The following is a 22,399-nucleotide window of genomic DNA, read 5'->3' as shown; positions in this document are numbered from 1 at the left end:
AAGCGGCCATGGCCTTAATTAATGTGTGAAAATGGCAAACCACAAAAAACCACCTTCAGAGCTGCCGACAGTGGGGTTGGAATCCACTCTCTCCCGGATGCAAGCTCACAGCTGCGTGCCACTAACCGCACGGCCAGCTCACCCGGTTTAACACTTTTACAAGCAATTTGTTTTACCTCGCACCGACTCAGATAGGTCTTATGGCGATGATGGGACAGCAAAGGCCTATAAGTGAGAAGGAAGCGCCCGTGGCCTTAATTAAGGTACAGTCCAAGCATTCATATGGTTTGAAAATGGGAAACGGAGTAAAATCATCTTCAGGGCCGCCGACAGTGGGGGTCATCCCCGCTATCTCCCGGATGCAACCCCACAGCTGCGTGCGCATAGCCGCACTCGTAACATGCCCTGTCAATTTCAAAAAACCGGTTTCAAGTCAGTTCGGAGTTTTAAAATGTTAGTTCGGAGGAAAGCTAGCTGCTAAAGAAATGAATTTTACTCTTTTCTGGACAACTGAGGAGCTTATTTTCAAAAGGTACCAAATCCCAAAAGGCAAATTTTACAGGAAACGCAAAAAATTGCTGATACTCACAGCTGTTCGAATATGTGTCCGTAACATTTTAGATATGTTAGATAGATATGCTTGTCAATTATTACTGTTTAGATGTAAAGCCATTGGGTTTTAGAGCAAAAATAAAAAATGGATGTGATACTTCTTGGCATAACATTTTTAATATTAGTAGTTAATGAAATAAAAATACTCTGGATGGCTCAGAAATGTAGTATTTTACTGAAGATACTTACAAAAACAAAATGAAGAAAAATGGGTGCATGATCATATCAAGGAAAATACCTGAAGAAAGCAAGTAGCTTTATATAAAAGTAAATGATTCCAATTGATAATATAGATATACTGGTACAGATTTTAGACGTATTATAATAATAAAGTGCGTGCTAGGAAAACCAATGCAACACCTATGTGCCTGACTTATACATCACTATGAACGACATCGGTATCACTAATGTCACCTTCTCTTACAACATCATTAAGTACATTGTACCGGGATTAACCGTACATCAAGTATTTCTTAAATAAAATACCTACATACATTATCATTATAGACACTTATGCCTTTGAGCGTTCAGGTTGAAAGCCTCTGTGAATTTACTAAACTAGTGCTGTGGCCTCATTTAGTTCTATACCTCTTATCTTTAAATCGTTAGAAACTGAGTCGTCTTGGTCTCCCTCTTCTTTTCTTACCCTCCATAACACAGTACATTTTTCTTCAGGTAACTTATCCTCTTCTATTCGTCTCACATGACCCCACCACTGAAGCCAGTTTATGCGTATAGCTTCATCCATCGAGTTCATTCCTAAATTAGCCTTTTTCTCCTTATTCCGAGTACCCTCCTGCCATTGTTCCCACCTGATTGTACCAGAAGTCATTCTTGCTACTCTAATGTCTGTTACTTCTAACTCATGAATAAGATATCCTGATTCCACCCAGATTTTGCTCCTGTAAAGCTAATTTGGTCTGAAAGCAGACCGATATAAGCTAGTTTCGTCCGGGAGCTGATTTCCTTCTTAAAGAACATTGTTGATCGCAACTGTGAGCTCACTGCATTAGTTTTACTACAACTTAATTCAATTTCACTTACGATATTACCATCCTGGGAGAATACACAACCTAAATACTTAAAATTATCTACCTGTTCCAGCTTTCTATCACCAACCTGACTTTCAGTACTGTTGAATTTATTACCTACTGACATCAATTTATTCGTCGACAGCCTAATTTTCATACCATACCCATTGCATCTATTTTCAAGTTCCAATATAATATCTTTCGGCACAATCTGCCACTAAGACCTAGTTGTCAGCATAGGCCAGACTCATTGGTACATTTCCACCTAACTGAATCTATCCCTGCCACGTTATACATTTCAACAGATGATCCACGTAAACTACGAACAGCAAAGGTGAATGATTACAGCCTTGCCTAACCCCTGTAAGTTCCCTGATCCAAGAACTCATCATATCCTCAATTCTCACTGCAGCCCAATTGTCAACATAAATGCCTTCCATTGATTTTAATAATTTTTTTTTACTATGGGCTTTACGTCGCACCGACACAGATAGGTCTTATGGCGACGATGGGATAGGAAAGGCCTAGGAGTTGGAAGGAAGTGGCCGTGGCCTTAATTAAGGTACAGCCCCTGCATTTGCCTGGTGTGAAAATGGGAAACCACGGAAAACCATTTTTAAGGCTGCCGATAGTGGGATTCGAACCTACTATCTCCCGGATGCAAGCTTCACAGCCGCGCGCCTCTACGCGCACGGCCAACTCGCCCGGTGATTTTAATAATCTACCCTGCATTCCACAGTCCCCAAGTATGGCAAACATCTTTTCCCTCGGTACCCTGCCATATGCTTTTTCTAGATCAACGAAACATGAACACAACTATATATTCCTCTCGTAAATAAAATACGCCATAAAGAATTTGTAAAGCGAGTGTATTTTTAGCTCTCATACTGAATAAGTCTCGCAGGAGCAAGTAGTCAACCAGCACCACGCTACGTTCGTAATCAGTCATCACACAGCCAGCGCGGTGTCAAGGATAGGTTGCGTCGTACGATCAGGAAATATCCAAGCAGGGAATTTCAAAATTCCATCACCTGTTCTTATTTAATCTCAGATAATTCTGATGCAGGCACTTTCAACATTAATACAAAAGTTAATGATGTGTCAATCATAAAAATTTATAAACCTCCAGGAATTCAATGGCCTGGCAGTGTTATTCAACATTCTCTCACCTATTCATCTATGTAGGTGATTTAAATAGTTATCATACTGTGTGGGATTATAGAGACAGTGATCAGTGTGGAGAGAAACTTACAGGGTGGGCAGATCTTTGTAACATGCAATTGAATTTCAATCCAAAAGATAAACGTACATTCAAGTCAGGAAGATGGGACTCAGAAACCAATCCTGACTTGTGCTTTGCTTCAAATGATCATCAGAGATACAGCTTATCTGTGTTTCGTAAAGTTCTTATGAACTTTCCACAAAGTCAATATCGACCTGTCCTTATGAAAAATTAAATGCAGATTCCCGTTATAAGATCTTCACCACTCCCTCGTTCGAACTTTAGTAAAACTAGCTGTGAGAGCTACTCAGCTGATCTTGACAGTACCATACGATGGATTCCACCTGAGGTTAGTAACTACTCTGTGATTGTGCAAGCTGTTCCAGCATGTGATTAAAGATATATTCCCCGTGGAGTGAGAAAGGACAAAGTTGCGATGAGGTTTGTGAAGTACTTTATGAGGATTCTCAGAAGAGTGGTGACGAGCTCCTTTGGAAACTATATGAAGCTACGGTAGACGAAACAGATGGAATGAAACCATGGATACACTGGACATCAGACTCTCGAGTACACGCGGGTAGAAGATCTTAGAGCCTTCTAATGAAGCTAGAAAGAATACCTCACAGTCCCCAGATGAAACCAGAGGTTTCACCTAATCATATTGCCAGTCACTTTGCTAGTTTGACCAAATCCAATCTCGTCAAATATCACAAAAAGTTTATAAAAAACGAACTGTTTCATTTGAGAAAGCAGTACACTACTTCTTCCAATATTTCTGCTCTTTTACCGAGCAAGTACTTTTGCTTGCCCTTAATGAATTGAAAAATGGAAAACCACGATTTTGATAGTATACATCCAAAATGTTTGAAGCACTCTGGAAAAATGTAAGGAACTGGCTAGTGCAGCTTTTCTCAAACATACTCCGAACAAGTCAAGTCCCTTCAGAGTTAAACGAACTAAGATTCTAGCTATTTTAAAACCTGGTAAACCTTCGGATTCTATAGAAAGCCATAGACCAATTGCCTTAATGAGTGTCTGCTTTAAGCTCTTGGAACGGTTTATCTGCAATAGAACAAGTCCACTAATTTTTCAAATCATTCCTATCAAACAGGCTGGTTTTAGTCCTCAACATAGTTGTGAAGATCAGGTGCTTGTTCTAACAACACATATTGAGACAGGCTTTGAACAATTAAAGAGTGGAGCAGACTTTATTGATCTAACAGCCGCCTACGATACAGTATGGAGAGAAGGTATTGTGTATAAGTTCTTTAAGCGGACAAAGTGTAGTCAAATTTGCGTCTGATTAACAATATGCTCTCAAATATAATTATCCATGTAGTCATACATACAAATCACAGCAAAATAAAGGTACTGAACACTGGTCTATGTAAAGAATCTGTTCCTACTCCATTACTGTTTAACCTGTATATTGCAGAAATACTTGTCACGAGCTCTCTTCAATTTGCTTTTGCCTACGATCTGGAAATAATTACTCAGCATGTGGATGCTAATGTGATAGAGAGAACTTTAAATGCTAGCGCTCGTATTGAGAACAGATTTAAAGATGCTGATCTTAAATTGGATAATAAGCTCACCGAAATCAACACTCAGTTAACACAGAGTGTGGACGCTATGAGGGATTCTTTTAAAACTCAGGTCAGAGAAACTGTGACGGAAGACTTACAAAAAATCTTCCAACTTCACAATAGCTAACTAAATAACTTGATAGTCTCAGAACTGAATTTCAAGGATCCCATGCACATTTGAAAGTCACACAGGCTAATAATACGTCAACTCTTTTATGAATTATCATTCTAAAATTCATAATGAAATCAGCTTGTAAAAATCCGAGGATATCAACTTTGACGAACGCTTCTGTACACAAATAGAAGGTACTCATACTCAAGTTACTAGGTTGTGTAATAATATTAAAGACTTAGAGAAAAACTTCAAGAATAATGTGCAACAAATTTAAGGCACTGTTGACAACATTCAAATCGAAATAAGAAGCCAAATAGAAACGATAAATGGCAAATTAATAAATTTGGAAAGGAAAGAGATGTTGAAGTCGCTTTCAAATTAATCCGGTATTGTAGAAGAAACCCCATCGCCACTGTTTTCCGGGTACCAGTTCAGAAACCAAGTAAGTTTTCTGGTAAAGAGGAGTACAAAGCTAATGAGTTTATTTTCAACATACAAGAATACTTTAATCAGAACAGGATAGGGGAAGACTAATGACTTAGATTAGCCTACAAATTTCTGGAAGGCAGAGCAATGCGTGGTTTTCCGGTTTCAAATTTTCCAAGAAAACATATGACGACTTTAAAGAAGCTCTACTCAAGAATTATTAGAACACGGAGATTCAGCACATGATGAACTTGCAGTTGTACAAAAAAATTATTCTCGGTACTCTGTTTTCTTATCTCTCAGCTCCGGAAGATGTAATTTATTGACACTCCGTTACCAGAAAAGGAATTAACTCAAGTCATTATTTTGCAATATCCTACATATGTGCAAGAAATCGTTGTAGCGGCTAATGTGCAAAGTCTCGAACAATTGGACGGTATATTACGCAGGCTAAGTACAACCCACACCCAGACTGGAAGTAAACTTAATAAACTAAAGGACGTGACTATACATTCGGTTCGATTCGCAGTACCAGAACCTGCAGAGAAAGATCAGAACCAAATTCACCAAGGTACACGCGAGAAGGGAAAAGAAACTCCAAGAGATTTACCCACGAAATGCAAAGGGTATGAGAGACCATCATACCGTTGGGAAAGACGTTACAACTACAGACCAACTTGGAGAACTCAGAAAGACCTAACGGAAGAAAGTTCAGATTCTCACCGCGCAGCGCTTGACAATAGATGGAGAGAAACGCAAGAGTAGTTCGGGAAATAGGTCTAGGACAGCAGTCAAGCAGGTGCAACGTCTATGGCATACTAAGTGTACAATAAGAGGCACTTGAACACTGGACAACACCCCGAGCCATAGGTGAAGCTAAAAAAGTCTTTAAATTACTAACAAAGAGATTGTCTGAAAACGAGGGGGGAGAACAATGCTGTGTCACCAATATTAACTAACTAGCAAATTGATTATTATGACCTACTTCATGCAGACGCGACATCAGAAAGCTCAAAATACAGCGAAGCTTGCCAATAATTTCCATTGGTATAGGACATATTCAAGTTTCTCCGTTAATTGATTCGGGTGCACAAGCATCTCTCATTTCGGATAAAATGTTAGACACAATGAAGTCATAATATGATGTACTTGTGATACCAGTTGCCCAACTAAAGGTACGAGGTGTTATTCCTGACAAGAGTATCCGATATAAATACAAATCTTTTCTTTTTTTGCTATTTGCTTTACGTCGCACCGACACAGATAGGTCTTATGGCGACGAAGGGACACAGGAAAGGCATAGGAGTTGGAAGGAAGCGGCCGTGGCCTTAATTAAGGTACAGCCCCGGCATTTGCCTGGTGTGAAAATGGGAAACCACGGAAAACCATCTTCAGGACTGCCGACAGTGGGATTCGAACCCACAATCTCCTGATTACTGGATACTGGCCGCACTTAAGCGACTGCAGCTATTGAGCTCGGTAAATACCAATCTTTCATTGAGTTTTGTATAGAAGGGACATATTTTGAACATGTTTTTCTGGTGAAATCCAATATGAAGTATAACATCATCTTAGGCTCAGACATTCTAATAAAGATGAAAGGGATTATAGATTATGTGACCAATGTCTTTAAACTATACAACTTGGGACCTCTAGAATTGCAGATAATTGATGGAGAGGATAACATGATTCGTTTTTTTTGTCGCACCGACACAGATAGGTTTTATGGCGACGATGGGATAGGAAAGGCCTAGGAGTTGGAAGGAAGCGGCCGTGGCCTTAATTAAGGTACAGCCCCAGCATTTGCCTGGTGTGAAAATGGGAAACCACGGAAAACCAGTTTCAGGGCTGCCGATAGTGGGATTCGAACCTACTATCTCCCGGATGCAAGCTCACAGCCGCGCGCCTCTACACGCACGGCCAACTCGCCCGGTAACACGATTTGTGTGATTCAGTCTCCACAGATAGAAATTGATGGTAGGATCAGCGATGCTGCGCCAGTCAATGAAGAGGGAGATCCCGAAGGAGTAGTACACGTTGAATGTAAAATATAAGGGTGATCACAATTTAGAGCAGCCCATTATAGAGGAATTCGACGACAGGTGTCAAGACTAATTATTCACATCGATAATTAGGACAAATAAAAGCCCAGAAACTAAACCTCACTTCGCTATTGCACAGCAAGAAGTTTTTCTAGCTTATCTTCATGTATTTGATAAAAAGCCCGGAATTATTCGAAATTTCGAACATCAGCTTGAAGTTAAGGATGAATCCCCTTATAAGAAGAAGCCATCCCCGGTGCCTGAGAAGTACCGTGATGAAGCAAAAATATTAATTATACATATAGAAGCTAATGGAATTATTTCCTAATGTAATACATCCTACATCAACCTTTGGCTATAGTTAAGAAACCTGATGGCAGCTTGCGAGTTTGCTTGGACGCTCAAGTTGTTTCTTGAATATGACCACCCTTCTCCACCACGAGATGTTATCAGGCGATTTTGTGGTAAAAGGTTCTTTCAAGCATGGACACGATATCGTCATATTTCATATTCTATTGGACGCGCAGAGTCGCCCTTTTACAGGATTCCTGTTTGACAATGGCGTATGTCAGTTTGAGACAATAGATGGTTCAATTGAAGGAATATACAACGCCACTAATCTTAAGAAATACTTGCATAGAGTGGATAATTAAAAAGAAAATCCATGACGTATTTTCTTTTTCCAGATGGGGGGGGGGCAACATGTACCAGGATTGACCGTTCATCAAGTATATCTTAAATAAAATACGCCATAAAGAATTTTTTGAGGTATTAGCGAATGTATTTTCAGCGCTTATACTAAGTCTCGCAGGAGCAAGTAGTCAACCCGCGCACCGCAGTCAGCGCGGTGTCAAGAAAAGGGTGCGTCATACGATCAGGAAACATCCAAGCAAGAAACTTTCTATATCCTGAACCAATTCAAACAACGATTATAAAACAACGGCATGTTATAGTGCACATTTTAAAAGCCTCCTCATGTGAATGTTTTCAAAATCGATCCAGGTATTACGGAGATATTCAAGATTTTATAAAATATTACATCAGAACTAGATCCGTATAAAAGGAAATAACATTTCGTCCTGTCTCTTCAGTTCACACCGGCAACACAACGATGTTGGCTCGTCGCATGCTATTCAGTCGGCTTGCAGATTATATCTAAGTGATGTGCGAGTTGTGGAACATAGAATCATTCCGGCGTTACGGTACTTACAAACTTTCAGTAAGTTGAACCACGCTGAGGAACTTATAAATGTTGAAGAAGGTGATTCTAAGACTTGTATAAAACTAACATTTACGTGTATGCTAGAAGCAATAATGGTGACTTTTTCAAGCGAACTCGACTTTAACATTACGATGTGAATAACAGAATATTCAGAGATTTTAATTTACGTACAAGTGTTTATTAATGCGCTTACCAGGCGAGTTGGCCGTGCGGTTAGGGGCGCGCAGCTGTGAGCTTGCACCCCGGAGGTAGTGGGTTCGAACCCCACTGTCGACAGCCTTGGAAATGGTTTTCAGTGGTTTCCCATTTTCACACCAGGCAAATACTGAGGCTGTACCTTAATTAAGGCCACGGCAGCTTCCTTCCACTCCTAGACTTTTCCTATCCCATCGTTGCCATAAAACTTATCTGTGTCGGTGCGAGTAAAGCAAATAGCAAAAAAAAAAAAAAAAATAATAATATTTATGCGCTAAGACATTTTATCTAACATGGCAGTGAGAGTGATATGTTTTTATTTCTACGAACAGACTTTTCGCAATAATAATAATAATAATAATAATAATAATAATAATAATAATAATAATAATTGCTTCGTATAGAATGCAGTAATTAGGAATGATTGTCATTTCTACAAGTGATTTACACAACATAGGCACAAGTGCACTCGTAGACGTTCAGATAAAATGCAAGTGAAATTTCCAAGTGAGCTGTGCTTCTAGTAGGTCGCTATAAACATTCAGTTTCTTTAGAATCATAAATAATTCTAAGAATACAGTTATTCCATCAGACGTTCTACTTCTTGACATGAATAGGAGTAAACTATGACAAAAATATGCCTTCCGATTGAGATAATTAAATACAATTCAGGAAACTCAATTGTCAAATATTAGCAGTATTTCGCCCCAGTGTGGCATGAGCTCATCAGATGGATACCGCAGATTCCCAAGACACTGGCCGGCTAGCACGCTGTTAGCGACATCACACACAATGCAATGCCGACGAACCACGGGAGAATTGCCAGTCCGGGAGGGCATATATAGCAAATGGAGATGCAATTCTTCCTTAGTACATCGGTACTGCATTCTTCTGGCTCAGTGACTGCGTGATTCCGTTTATTCACAACGCTTCCCTCTTCATATAGCAACTTCCGGTTCGGTAAAGAAAGCAACGGGAAACTACCTCACTCCTCATTTCCCTGTAGTTTGTTTAATTTTGTAAATAATTACACAATGAATATTTCATTAAATTTAAAATATTCTACTTATTGTATTCCCTTTGCCCCCTCACACTTATCGAAAATATTCTCACTTTTATCATCTATAAGGTCTTGAGTTTACTAGAAAGTAACCATGATAACGAACAAGTCTAAACATGCATAACCATGTCGACGTGATAGCTGCATGTTACAAAAAGCCTTACAATGCTCTCCGCAGTGAGGGCATATAACGCTGTCGGATGGAATCGTAAAGCCTTGAGAAGACCTATCGATGCAATTCGACAGGAGAAGGCTACTGTGAGCATAGGTTACCGTTCGTGGCCAAGGTTACACCTACAAGTCACCTCACTAGTGTCCGGCTCCATGGCTAAATAGTTAGTATGCTGGCCTTTGGTCACAGGGGTCCCGGGTTCGATTCCCGGCAGGATCGGGAATTTTTACCATCATTGGTTAATTTCACCGGCACGGGGGCTGGGTGTATGTGTTGTCTTCATCCTCATCACGACGCGTAGGTCGCCTACGGGTGTGAAATCGAAAGACCTGCACCTGGCGAGCCGTACGTGTCCTCGGACACTCCCGGCACTAAAAGCCATACGCAATTTAATTTTACCTCACCAGTTCGGCTCCTCCAAGGAGAAACCTGTCTGAGGTTAGGGTTAGGTTAACCGACTGGACTCTACCTGTTTCCGAGGTTAGGTTAACACGTCATAATGTCGTCTTAACCTCATCTAGAGGTCACCTAACCGATTTGAGAGGGACGCCCGATCGATTCGGCTCACCCAAAGGGGGTCTGTGAGGTTAGCATTGCCCTCACGGGTCCGTGACTCGCATCCCCCAAGGTGCTCCGTTCGATTCGGCACCTCTAAAGTGCCCCGTGTTGTTAACATTGCCCTCGTATGATGTCATATCACCTAGGGTGTCAAAAAACACCCCAGATCAATTAGGCTCCTCTAATGGTGTCTGTGAGGATAGGCTTGCTCATGTACATAATGCGTACAATGGTTTAGAACGTACATTGCCTTACAACTCGGTTTAGAACGTACCTAGGCTTACTACTCAACTAGAGGTCAATGACCTCGGGTTGGTTTAGAACGCACGTAGGCTAACTACTCAACTAGAGGTCAATGACCTCGGATTAGAATTTACTTAACCTTACTACTCAACTAGGGGTCAATGAGCTCGTTGGAAAATGCTGACGTAGCACCCATTGTTTTAGAACATACAATGTCCTACTACTGTCATTGGCCCTCACACTTTGGCACACCCATACATGAAATGGATTCCGGCCATCTCTTTGTTAGAAAAAGTGTTAAGTGCCACGATAACGGCTTCAAATGCCAGTAGATATACAAGACATTGTTTACATCGAACATGAAGCCTGTTATCTGGAACATAAAATACGAACAAAATTATAAATTTGCAAATGTGATGATTGAATATCTTGGAAATAGTCAGTTTCTCGAGCTTTCCATGTACGTTTTACTCGTCATTTCGAAACGCCTGGAAAGAGAGATATTGATGTGTAAATGGTATACGGTTTTGTAAAAATAATAAGATAAATCGTATCAATTGTTAATGTCTGGAAACGTGAATAAAACCTATCAAAACAGCAAACTGACCACCATTGCTTTTCCAGGAGTGCCAAGGTGCCTGCCGTTCTAGAGTGAATATTAGTTGAATTTAAAATAATAGAACACAACAGCTGACCAAATATAATTTTCGACATTTCATGTTTAATACTTTTTTATCGTACAAAGAATAATAACGATTATACAGTATTTTTCGAAACCTTCCAAATATCTCCGAAATATCTACATAAGACTCACACGTGCACATTGTAGAGAACACAATTCCCAATATTTTATTTCTCATACATCTTAACCGTACGACATATCTATTAATTTAGACTGCGGTGCTAAGTCCTTTAACCGAAATGCCATGGAAACACTGTTCAGCGGTCACAGAAAAGAGTTAACTGGTGATGTTGGTGGTTGGTATCGTGATTGCTTTTACAGGGTGGAAAACGCTATGTATTCTTCCAATTTTATAAGGATGATCATGAAAATGACTGTCGAAGTGAGAGTGTAAAAGTGAAGGGACAGGACGAGTTTCGCAAGGGTTGATGTCCCTTCGGAATGCCACGTGTAGATGAACATACACAAAGACAATTAATTTTACCCCATTACAGTAAGTGTTGAAAATACTCTGCCTGTAAAGAAGTGCTGTACCGTGTGATGATGTTCCGGTTCACGCTCTGTAATTTACGCTCATGAATCTAAAAACTTTCCGTACCAGTTGTATTTAAAATCTACACATCACGAAAATACGCTGTTCAACACCTATCAATTACTGCTGTAAAAAGGTAATCACACTGTACGCAGTACGGAAGCTTATCGCAGGCTAGCTGAGACCCTGACATCACCGGGCGGAATGTATGGTTCACGCAGCTATTACGTTATCTACTCATCCATACGCGGCGCAGATACTAACCGACTGGGCCTAACACTACAATCACTGGAGGAATAATTGAATAGAGGATCACAAAAGGGGAAAATAAATTAAAAGAATTCGGACGGACTAATATTATTAAGCGGGGAGAAAACGGAATAAAAGGGCCTTGAAAATACTTAACTCCTAAAACTGATTAACTTTTAATACACGGACTGACTGACTGACTGACTAACTGACTGACTGTTGTTAGCTGAGGTGTGCTCCGTTCCTTCTTCTGCTAATAGGACCTAATTTCTACTAGAACTCAGAACTGCTGTAATCGTACAAAAACCAACCCTTCGACAATGGTTACTTCATCTAGTCCATTATTGATACTCGGCCTGATTTTCATTCCTTTTCTTAAATAATTTCGTCTCACTAACGAGTGTTTCCTCACTAATATCATTCAGTAACGGTGATTGGGAATTATAAGTAGGGGGAAAATGTACAGATAATAAAAAGTACCCGAGTATGAGAGATATAGCGTACGGGGAGGGGGTATAAATACAATAAAACTTTTCTTAAAATCTACAAAATGGTAAGTTTTCTGATGCTCTCTGAGCGAATTTCGTCACAGATGTAAAAGTTGACAGTTTACCAACTTAAGTGCGGTAATAATAGTTTTTGGATATTTTGATTCAGCAATAAGACCATTATCGAAGGAACAATATTACACACGAATTACAGTTAAATAGAAGTACGATGTGATTATACGGTTAAAAATCATGTAGCCTAGTATTTTACTACACACTATGAATCTAACGGATATTAAATAGACTGTCATACTGACCAATTCACGCGGCAAACAGGTGAATCATACCTCAGTGTCTATGAACTTGGCAAAAAAGAAAAAAAGAACTACCCCTACTACCCTTCCTCACAGCACACACAAAGTCTCGACTACTTAATGTGGCGCTATACAAATCGGTTAACCGCGTCGAACAACATTTTGCGCGTATTTCCACTAGTGATTTTGTTAATAATTGAAGAAAATAAAAGAAATCGCATAAGACAACAGGGTTTTTACAAAGTGTTCTTTTAATAGTTCCTAGATTCAGTCAGCTAAAACGGAATAAAATGTAATCTTTTCTCCACAAAGTGGTAGGATGGGGAAACTGCCCTCCGTTTCCCCCACTTATCACCGCTACTAATGTTATTCATAGAAGGCCACACATTTTTTTCATGTTGATTAACATCATGAAGTACCGGCATTTCGATTCCTTACTGCCTTATATTTTTATGTTAATCGTATCATACTATTTATCAATAGCTATTTATCTAGTCTGGTTTCTTTGCACACTTCGTCTTATGTTATGTCTTCTAATGACGGAAGATGAAAAACAAAAGTAATATTTTTCCATGCGTTCCATGTGAACATATCCATGTCCGTAACGTTCATTCCAAATATGATCCATTTTTATTGATTCAGAATGTACCTGCAGCCTTCTGACCTTTTCACAGAACTCCAGAAGAGTAACTTTTACGGAACACCTGAAACACAAATGCTTCTAGAAAGAAAGTTGCGTATGCGCTGCGGAGACCGTCAAGCCGAGTCGAAATATCTTCGAGGAAACTTTTTGCTCTATTCTGTTGCCACATTTAATTTATTGCCTCAATATTTCTTCTCTCGATAACATTCCCTTCTTGACACTTTTAACTTCAGCAAACGTCCAAAGAGCAGATGAATCACAATCTCTACGTAAAGCTCCACCCGTATCTTAGAGCAATGTATCTCCCGTTCCCATTCCTACCTTGAACTCGTTCAGCGTCAAAGGCAGAAGGGATCTTGTTCCATCTGGACAGGCTGATCTGTGAAGAGAAATAGACGTTCGTATATTACTTTCATGTAGCACAGAATTGAATTAATACATATAAATCTGTCAGATTTGAACGTTTTCAGATATTGAAATTCTTCTCGTATACACATGGGAAATTAAATGTCAAAGAATCACACGAAACCTGAAGAGCAAAGGAATAAAAATTAAAGAAATATTATCACAACTTTCGTTTACAAAAGCATATGACTATAGCACATCCGAAATATTACTTATAGCACTCACAAAAATGTTGTGCCAGACAGATATTAAAATAATACTGAATAAGACGGGAAGTTCATCTGTAACTGTTGTACTGATTCTAGCTGTCTATTAGCAATAATTAAAGCTGGGGTCTCTGCAATAACAAGCCAAGTCAGATTACTTTAGTTATGCGTACATCTCAATAACATCAAGTCAAGTACTACAGGACAGATATCTCGGATTTTTGTAATTCGGCGTTATTCTGTTGCTGATCCTAAATTTTAAAAAAAGAATGATCAACTGGATCCAGCTGCTGTTTCCTATTCATGGATGCAGTTTTATAACTTGCGATAGAGATTTCACATTGATCAAAAGAGCCTACGGAGGCATGATAGATTTTAGAGTAATCACCAGGTAAGTGAAATGATAATAAGCAGCTGTGGCCATGTCAGATTTCAAAAACGTCACTGCAAATAAACCAAAGGGTAAAATATTTTTGGAATAAGCAGCCTGTATAATTTTCATTATACTTCAGATAACTAATCCTGCCTTTAAAAGCAAAATGCCAGTAGTTAAGGCTGAGTTTGAGGAAATTGTTAAGTCTCTCCAGTATGTTCCAGACGAATATCAACAATTCAAATAATTTCATGTTTGTAAAACACATACTGTAATCCGTCTATAATAAATTATTATGTAGAGAACTTGTTCATAACCAATATTTTCAGCATTTTTGTGTTACTGATTTCTAGCTGATGTTCTTGAAGCCACACATTTATACGCTCGTATAAAATTGCGTGACATGTCAAGAAATGCACCTCAAGAACACAATCACAGACTGACAAACACCACTATTCCCATGACGATTTCACAGTATTTCCATCCTCTTTATTTCTTTTCTTTCTTTCTTTCTTTTTTTACAATTTGCTTTACGTCGCACCCAGACAGATAGGTCTTAGGGCGACGATGGGAGAGGAAAGGGCTAGGAATGGGAAGGAAGCGGTCGTGGCCTTTAGTTAAGGTACAGCCCCGGCATTTGCTTGGTGTGAAAATGGGAAAACATGGAAAAACTATCTCCAGAGCTGCCGACAGTGGGTGTCGAAACCACTATCTCGCGGGATGCAAGCTCACACCTGGGTGCCCGTCACCGCACGGCCAACTCGCCCAGTATTTCCATCCTCAGACAGATGGATACGTAGACTGACCTGACAACTGGCACTGGTTAATTGACACTATTTATACTTATTATGGCCCCCTTGGTAAAAGATATATCCTACTGTCGGCAGCCCTGTAGACGATTTTCCGTGGTTTCCTATTTTCACACCAGAGAAATGCTACGGCTCTACCTTAATTAAGGCGGCGGGCGCTTCCTTCCCACTCCTAGCCCTTTCCTATCCCATCGTCGCCATAAGGCCTATCTGTTTCGGTGCGACGTAAAGCAAACTGTATGAATAAAAAGGCCTCCCACCTCCTTAATCCAACATTTAATGATGTAGGTAAGGGCTGTCCAGTCTGGACATACAGCACAGATCTCCCGCGCTTAAGAATCGTTACCACCAGCTGAGCCGAACCGCGAATTCACCCCCTGATACTGTGCGTTAGATTCATAGCTAACATAAAGATGCAATACTCCTGGCTGAGTCCTAGTCGTAGAAATATCTCATACAAATTTCTGATCTTTTAAAATCTCTGATTTTCCCAATGAAATATTCATTAATGAACGTCTCCATAATGGTTGGCTCTAACAGAAAAGCTGTCGTACCGAGCGAGTTGGCTAGAGGGTTTGCGTCATGTACCTATCAGCTTGCATTCGAGAGGTCGTGGATTAGAGCCCCACTGTCAGGAGCCCTGACGATGGTATTCTGTGGTTTCCCATTTTCATACTAGGCACTACTTATGGGCACGGTTGCTTCCTTCCCAGTCCCTGCACTTTCCTATCTTGTCGTCGCCGTCAGATCTGTCTGTATCGGAGCGATGCAAAACAAATAGTAAAAAACTGTCATGACATACATTTTCCAATTCATTTAAAATTAATTTGCGAAAATTCTAAATGCTCGTAAATATCTCCGTTATAAAAATGTCTTAAGGAGAGTATTTAACGCCCCTTCGTAGATCCCCTTTGAACTTTGAATTTCGTAATGCTCGCATATGAGGTAACACACCTGCAAAATACATGTTGATTTTTATAAAGGTACACCCAGACATTTTCACGTGGTACTCGAACGGCAAATATACAGACAGACAGGCAGAGTCACAGACGGACATGAACCGATAGTCTCTTAATAATATGACATGGAAAAGTTTTTATTAAATGAAATGCTCGGTTTAATAATATACAGACAAGAATCGGATTTAATTTATTTCCATTATTTTGTGACTATAGATAGAGGCCTGCGCGAATATGCAAAATAATATTCGCATCCGCTCCGCATCCGCTCCGCATCCGCAAAATGGTTATCCGCAGGTAATTTGAATATTTAACTACAGTATATTATACCTAAGTCCGCCTCTGTGGTGTAGTGGTTAGCGTGATTAGCTGCCACCCCCGGAGGCCCGGGTTCGATTCCCGGCTCTGCCACGAAATTTGAAAAAGAGGTACGAGGGCTCGAACGGGGTCCACTCAGCCTCGGGAGGTCAACTGAGTAGAGGTGGGTTCGATTCCCACCTCCGCCGTTCTGGAAGTGGTTTTCCGTGGTTTCCCACTTCTCCTCCATGCCGGGATGGTACCTAACTTAAGGCCACGGCCGCTTCCTTCCCTCTTCCTTGCCTATCCCTTCCAATCTTCCCATCCCTCCACAAGGCCCCTGTTCAGCATAGCAGGTGAGGCCACCTGGGCGAGGTACTGGTCATACTCCCCAGTTGTATCCCCCGACCAAGAGTCTGAAGCTCCAGGACACTGCCCTTGAGGCGGTAGAGGTGGGATCCCTCGCCAAGTCCGAGGGAAAAACCGAACCTGGAGGGTAAACAGATGATGATGATGATGATATTATACCTAAGTTATTGAAACGGATAGATCTGTTAACATCATACAACAGACCTGACACCTGGCACCAGGACCCCTATAATCGCAGCTTTATGAGAGATTTTTTCTTGCGTCAACTACCTGACGTATTGACCTTTGTTCCTTTCTTCCATTAATTGCGGGCAGGAGCCAGGTAGGCTTAGGTCATATTTACAGCTTTATGATTTCAAGGCTTTTTATACAGGGTGAAGCGAAATTCGCGCACCCGGGCGTCGCAGCGCGACTCCTCACATGCCAGCAATAAAAAATTCTCTCTCACAAAAGTTGGTCCTGCCAGTATATCAGGCAGGAAAAGGACGTTGATGAGTGGCAATTTGGCAACACTGTAACCCATGTACGGTTACTATGTCTGTCAGCACATGTAACTCGTGCTGTACAGTTGGTGCAGTGGATAGAGTTTTGGGTTAGCATACAGCAGGTCGAGGGGTCGATGCTGGGTTGAAGCGTGTATTTTTTAATTCGTAAATGTAGTCCAGGCGGTATGGTATCTGGCATCTTAATCGTCAACAGCGATTGCAGCGGGTCCTCTAGACACCATTTGCACTTACATACTACGATCCTAGAAATGGACGAACAATCGTTTTCATTGGTCAGTTTTGATAGAGGCCCTTTCCACGTCGTGGGCGTGAATTCATTCGCACCACTTCATATACTAGATGCGAAACCTGTTTTCATTGTACCCTCCTCCAATGGTCTCATAGATTAGTATCAGCTGTTATTCTCGCCTCGTTCAGGTCCATTAAATTTCGTTAGGGCCTTACGTTACCGGTAGGCCTAGCAAAGTATTTGTTGTGTTCACTGTTACAGAATGTTGTAAATGTAGGATACATGTGACCTAAGGTACCGTGTCTTACTGTATTACAGTATGTAATGTCCGATGGAAATTAGGAAATAAATAATGCGCCTCACCCCAGGATCGAACACTCGACCTCCTATATGCTAACCCAAAACTTTATCCACTGCCCCAAGTGTACAGGACGCGTAATGGTTGCTGACAGAGGTACTAACAGTACATGTGGTTACAGTGTTGCCAGATTGCCACCCATCAAGTCCTTTTTCTGCCTGATATACTCGCAGGACCAACTTTTGTGAGAGACATTTTTTTTTTTAATTCTTGGCATGTGAGGAGTCGCACTGCGATGCCCGAGTGCGAGAATTTCGCTTCACCTTGTATATCACCATTCTCCCATACCAATGCCAACTGTCACCTAACCACAAGCAAAATCAAGAGTACAAACGTCAAATTTAGAAATTATCAGCAAAATTATCCAAACTGCCATACAGTTTGTATCCGCCAAGACAATAATTTCGCGGATATCCGCATCCGTGCAGGGCTCTAACCATAGAACACAATATATGAGAATGCCGTGCAAAGTTAGTGGTCTCATGAATTCGTCAAATAACTGAAAATCGCGACGATTCGGCATTAAAAACGACATAGTGAAGGCAGGAGTGGGAGCTGTGTTGGTGAAAACTTTGCGGAAACAGGTAATGCAGCTTGGTGACGCCAGGATTTTAGAAAGCAGTCCACTTCAAAGAATTTAAATGTTTGTAAAACACACATTGTCATCCATCTGTAATAAATTATTGTGTAGAGAACAAGTTCATAACCTATATTTTCAGCATTTTTGTGTTATTGATTTCTAGCTGATGCTCTTGTAGTCACACTTTCAAACGCTCGTATAACATTGCGTGACATGTCAATTTTTACAGCTATCATTCGAAATGTCTTTCCTCCTTCGGGCCACGTTGATCTTGTTAGAGTGACATGGCTTAGCTTAAAGTCGACGCTGTCGCTGATGGAACAGCATTTCTGGGTGCTCAGATTGAGTGCAGACGTGCAGTGCCACTTTAAAGAGGAACTACATCTCCAACATCGCCTGAGGCTCACTAGGGTGAAATTAATGTTATAGACATATATTTACACAGGGTGAAATCCTAATGAGTGTTCTTCAGGGAATTAGAATAATTTGGATGGCAGATCGGGTACAGTGGGAAAAATTCGACCATAATAATAATAATAATAATAATAATAATAATAATAATAATAATAATAATAATAATAATAATAATGTAGCCTCAGATACCAAGTTTCATATCTTCTGAAGTGGTGCCATCTAGGTGGCCTGCCCATCAATTTCAACATTGCTATTGTACTGCTATCTAGCAAAGAAATCGGAATTATACTGGTTGGGCTCTGTGGAGGAATGAGTTAATTTTTTTCAAATTGACACTTAGTGTGCCACTGGAGAACATTAACATACATGGACTGACAAGATTTTTCGTTGCCCTCCAAAAAACAACTACTTCAGCAAGAATAGAACCCGTGAACTTGAGCTCATGCGTCGAACACTCTGAGGCACCTATTCCATATGAATAACGGTGTTGATGAAGATGGTTGCTGTTTTTACTGTTTGAAGTTCAAATTTGCTGGCCCATGATAGGTGAACATGCAGATCTTCGTTAGATATAAAACAACTTTATTTCATTTAATAACTTAGTTATAATGTGCAGGCTGTATCTTTGTTTGGAATTATGATGATGATTATTATTATTATTATTATTATTATTATTATTATTATTATTATTATTATTGTACTGAAAACAAAATATGATGCATAGTTTACACATATGTACAAAAATATATTGGTGTGAGACATTGAAACAATTAGGTCTAGAGATTTCATAGTTATATATCAAGTATTTACAGCCAGTGTACCGAGCTCGATAGCTGCAGTCGCTTAAGTGCGGCCAGTATCCAGTATTCGGGAGATAGTAGGTTCGAACCCCACTGTTGGCAGTCCTGAAAATGGTTTTCCGTGGTTTCCCATTTTCACACCAGGCAAATGCTGGGGCTGTACCTTAATTAAGGCCACGGCCGCTCCCTTCCCGCTCCTAGCCCTTTCCAGTTCCATCGTCGCCATAAGACCTATCTGTGTCGGCGCGACGTAAAGCAACTAGCAAAAAAAGAAAACAGCCAGTGTATGGTATGCGTAGGTATTTTTATGAGGTCCTTCAGTGATCGAGAGTATACACTCCTCTGACATTCTGGCTAATATGGTGGAGCGTTTGATGCTTTGTGCCACAGTCACAGTTAGGGACGTTTTCACACAGAGCAGCGATCCGCATCGTCAGTCATTGATTCAGGTTTCGTTCAGAGTAAACCAAGTTCTTCCGGGGAGCTCAAAATCAATTTGAAGGTGTATAGTGTTAATTAATATCCGCCACTGCTTTGGACCTGCGCTGCTTCTTTCGATTTGCCATTCTACTGCTCCATTATAGGTTCTGCTCATGAGCATCTGTACCGTGTGAGCTAGTGGCGATCTTGATTTTCGGTGCCTGAATCATACGGAGACGACCTGATAGATAATAAAAGCTGCATTCTCTCACCAGATCGTTAAGGCTTCTCATTCTGGGAGTCTCGATAGGACGCAACACAGGAAAATAAAGCAAAGTAATTTGAGAGTGCCACTGGCGACACGCGAGATTTTATTCAAGATTACGTTGATTTTCGTAGCATGTGAACTGTTCAGTCACACATAGGAGCAGCACGATGTGTTCTGGATAATTTCCGACAAACTAGTACGAAGTTACGAAAATGTCACAATATTTCGGCTAGGAAGAAGATTTGCTAGCAAAGAGACGAGCTGCTCGACTAAGTGGTATGTTCCGAGATGTTAGTGGTGATGACATAGTAGTTTGACTGGAGTTTTTAAAAGTAAGAAATATCATAATAATATGAAGATACAGTTGGAACTCAAGAGGAAACATTTAAGCAAATATTCCTTTTAAGAAGAGGAAGTAGGGATTGGAATAATTTACAAAGGGAGATATACAATGAGTTTCCTAATTCTTTGAAATATTTATGGCATATACTAGGTAAGAAAATGATATGGAACCTGCCACTCGGACGACAACGCTCAATGCGTATCAGCAGTAAATGTAAGAAAACGAAAAATGAAATAGAGTATCCTAACCCCATCGTTGATGTTCGCAGAGTATATGCAGAAGCATTCAATGCTGAACTTGCCAGTCTGTAGATGATATTGTTGCCTATCTGTAGTTTGGTAGCCTGTTGTTTACGTGATTCTTATAAGCCAGTGTGCGGTTAATAATAACTCTGAGACCGAGTTCGATAGCTGCAGTCGCTTAAGTGCGGCCTGTATCCAGTATTCGGGAGATAGTAGGTTCGAACCCCACTGTCTGCAGCCCTGAAGATGGTTTTCGATGGTTTCCCATTTTCACACCAGGCAAATGCTGGGGCTGTACCTTAATTACGACAACGCCCGCTTCCTTCCCACTCCTAGCCCATTTCTGTCTAATCGTCGCCATAAGACCTGTCTGTGTCGGTGCGACGTAAAGCAACTTGAAAAAAAAAATTAAAAAAAGGTAAATCTGAGGAACTTCGATTGTAGTTTGTTAGAAGTTTGTCATAAAATGAAACCTAGCATTTACCTGACAGCTGCTTATGCATTAATATAAACTTACTGAGAGTGAATTTGGTGCCGTCTAGCACACTCTACGTGTCCGCAATGCTACTAACATTAAAAATAAGGGTATGATCCATGATAACGCCTACAATATGTACAACTTCCGATACAAAGACCGTACAACGGAGAAATGACAATTGCTACTCCCCTAATTAGTTAATTGTCTATCTCATTAGATTACTGTATGAACATACAAGCTCCCACTAAGCGAACTTGGACATCGTAGTTAAGCCTGAACTTCGTAGTTCGTAACAGGTGACCTGTATGCTGGCCCCGTCAGTAAGCCGCAAAAGTGTTTGTCGCAGTTGGTTATCACAGAACACCATTCTTTAGACCATCTAGAAAAAAGTCATAGGAGTAAATTCATAGTCGTTCCATGTGATTTCTGTCTGTTTAAATGTACTTTCTCTTAAAACAGTAATCACAAATCAGAATCCAGAAATTTGATAATAATGTTATTTGCTTTACGATCCACTAACTACTCTTCTACGGTTTACGGAGACGCCGAGGTGCCGGAATTTAGTCCCGCAGGAGTTTTTTACGTGCCAGTAAATCTACTGACACGAGGCTGACGTATTTGAGCACCTTCAAATACCACCGGACTGAGCCAGGATCGAACCTGCCACGTTGGAGTCAGAAGGCCAGCGCCTCAACCGTCTGAGCCACTCAGCCCGGCCAAGAAATTTGTTCACTGAAAGAACAACCAACAACAACAATTAGTAAAGGCTGTAGCTCGGTTTTACATCACTCATTATGATATGGTAAATCGTCACGTGAATTCTTCACGCTTATAATGTATTTAACCGTTTGCAATATCTTTAAAAGTCTATGCATCTCATCTAGGAATCCCTGGCCTCCATATTTGAAGAACGCCATCTTCACATAGTGGTATGTGGTTAGTCATCTTACA

The 22,399-nt window shown here is 40.5% G+C and overlaps 1 long non-coding RNA gene across 1 annotated transcript in view; it reads right to left on the bottom strand.

Moving 5' to 3' along the window:
- Positions 1-13,775, bottom strand: part of LOC137499027 (uncharacterized) — a 465,253-nt gene extending 451,478 nt beyond the window's left edge. Inside the window, exon 1 of the long non-coding RNA XR_011017979.1 lies at positions 13,714-13,775. This is a non-coding gene — a long non-coding RNA (uncharacterized lncRNA). The remainder of the gene's footprint in view (positions 1-13,713) is intronic.
- Positions 13,776-22,399: the final 8,624 nt, after the last annotated feature.

This window comes from Anabrus simplex, chromosome 3, assembly GCF_040414725.1.
Source record: "Anabrus simplex isolate iqAnaSimp1 chromosome 3, ASM4041472v1, whole genome shotgun sequence".
Lineage (NCBI taxonomy): Eukaryota > Metazoa > Arthropoda > Insecta > Orthoptera > Tettigoniidae > Anabrus > Anabrus simplex.
Note: the sequence above shows the minus strand (reverse complement) of the source record. Positions and strands in the feature narration are given on the sequence as shown.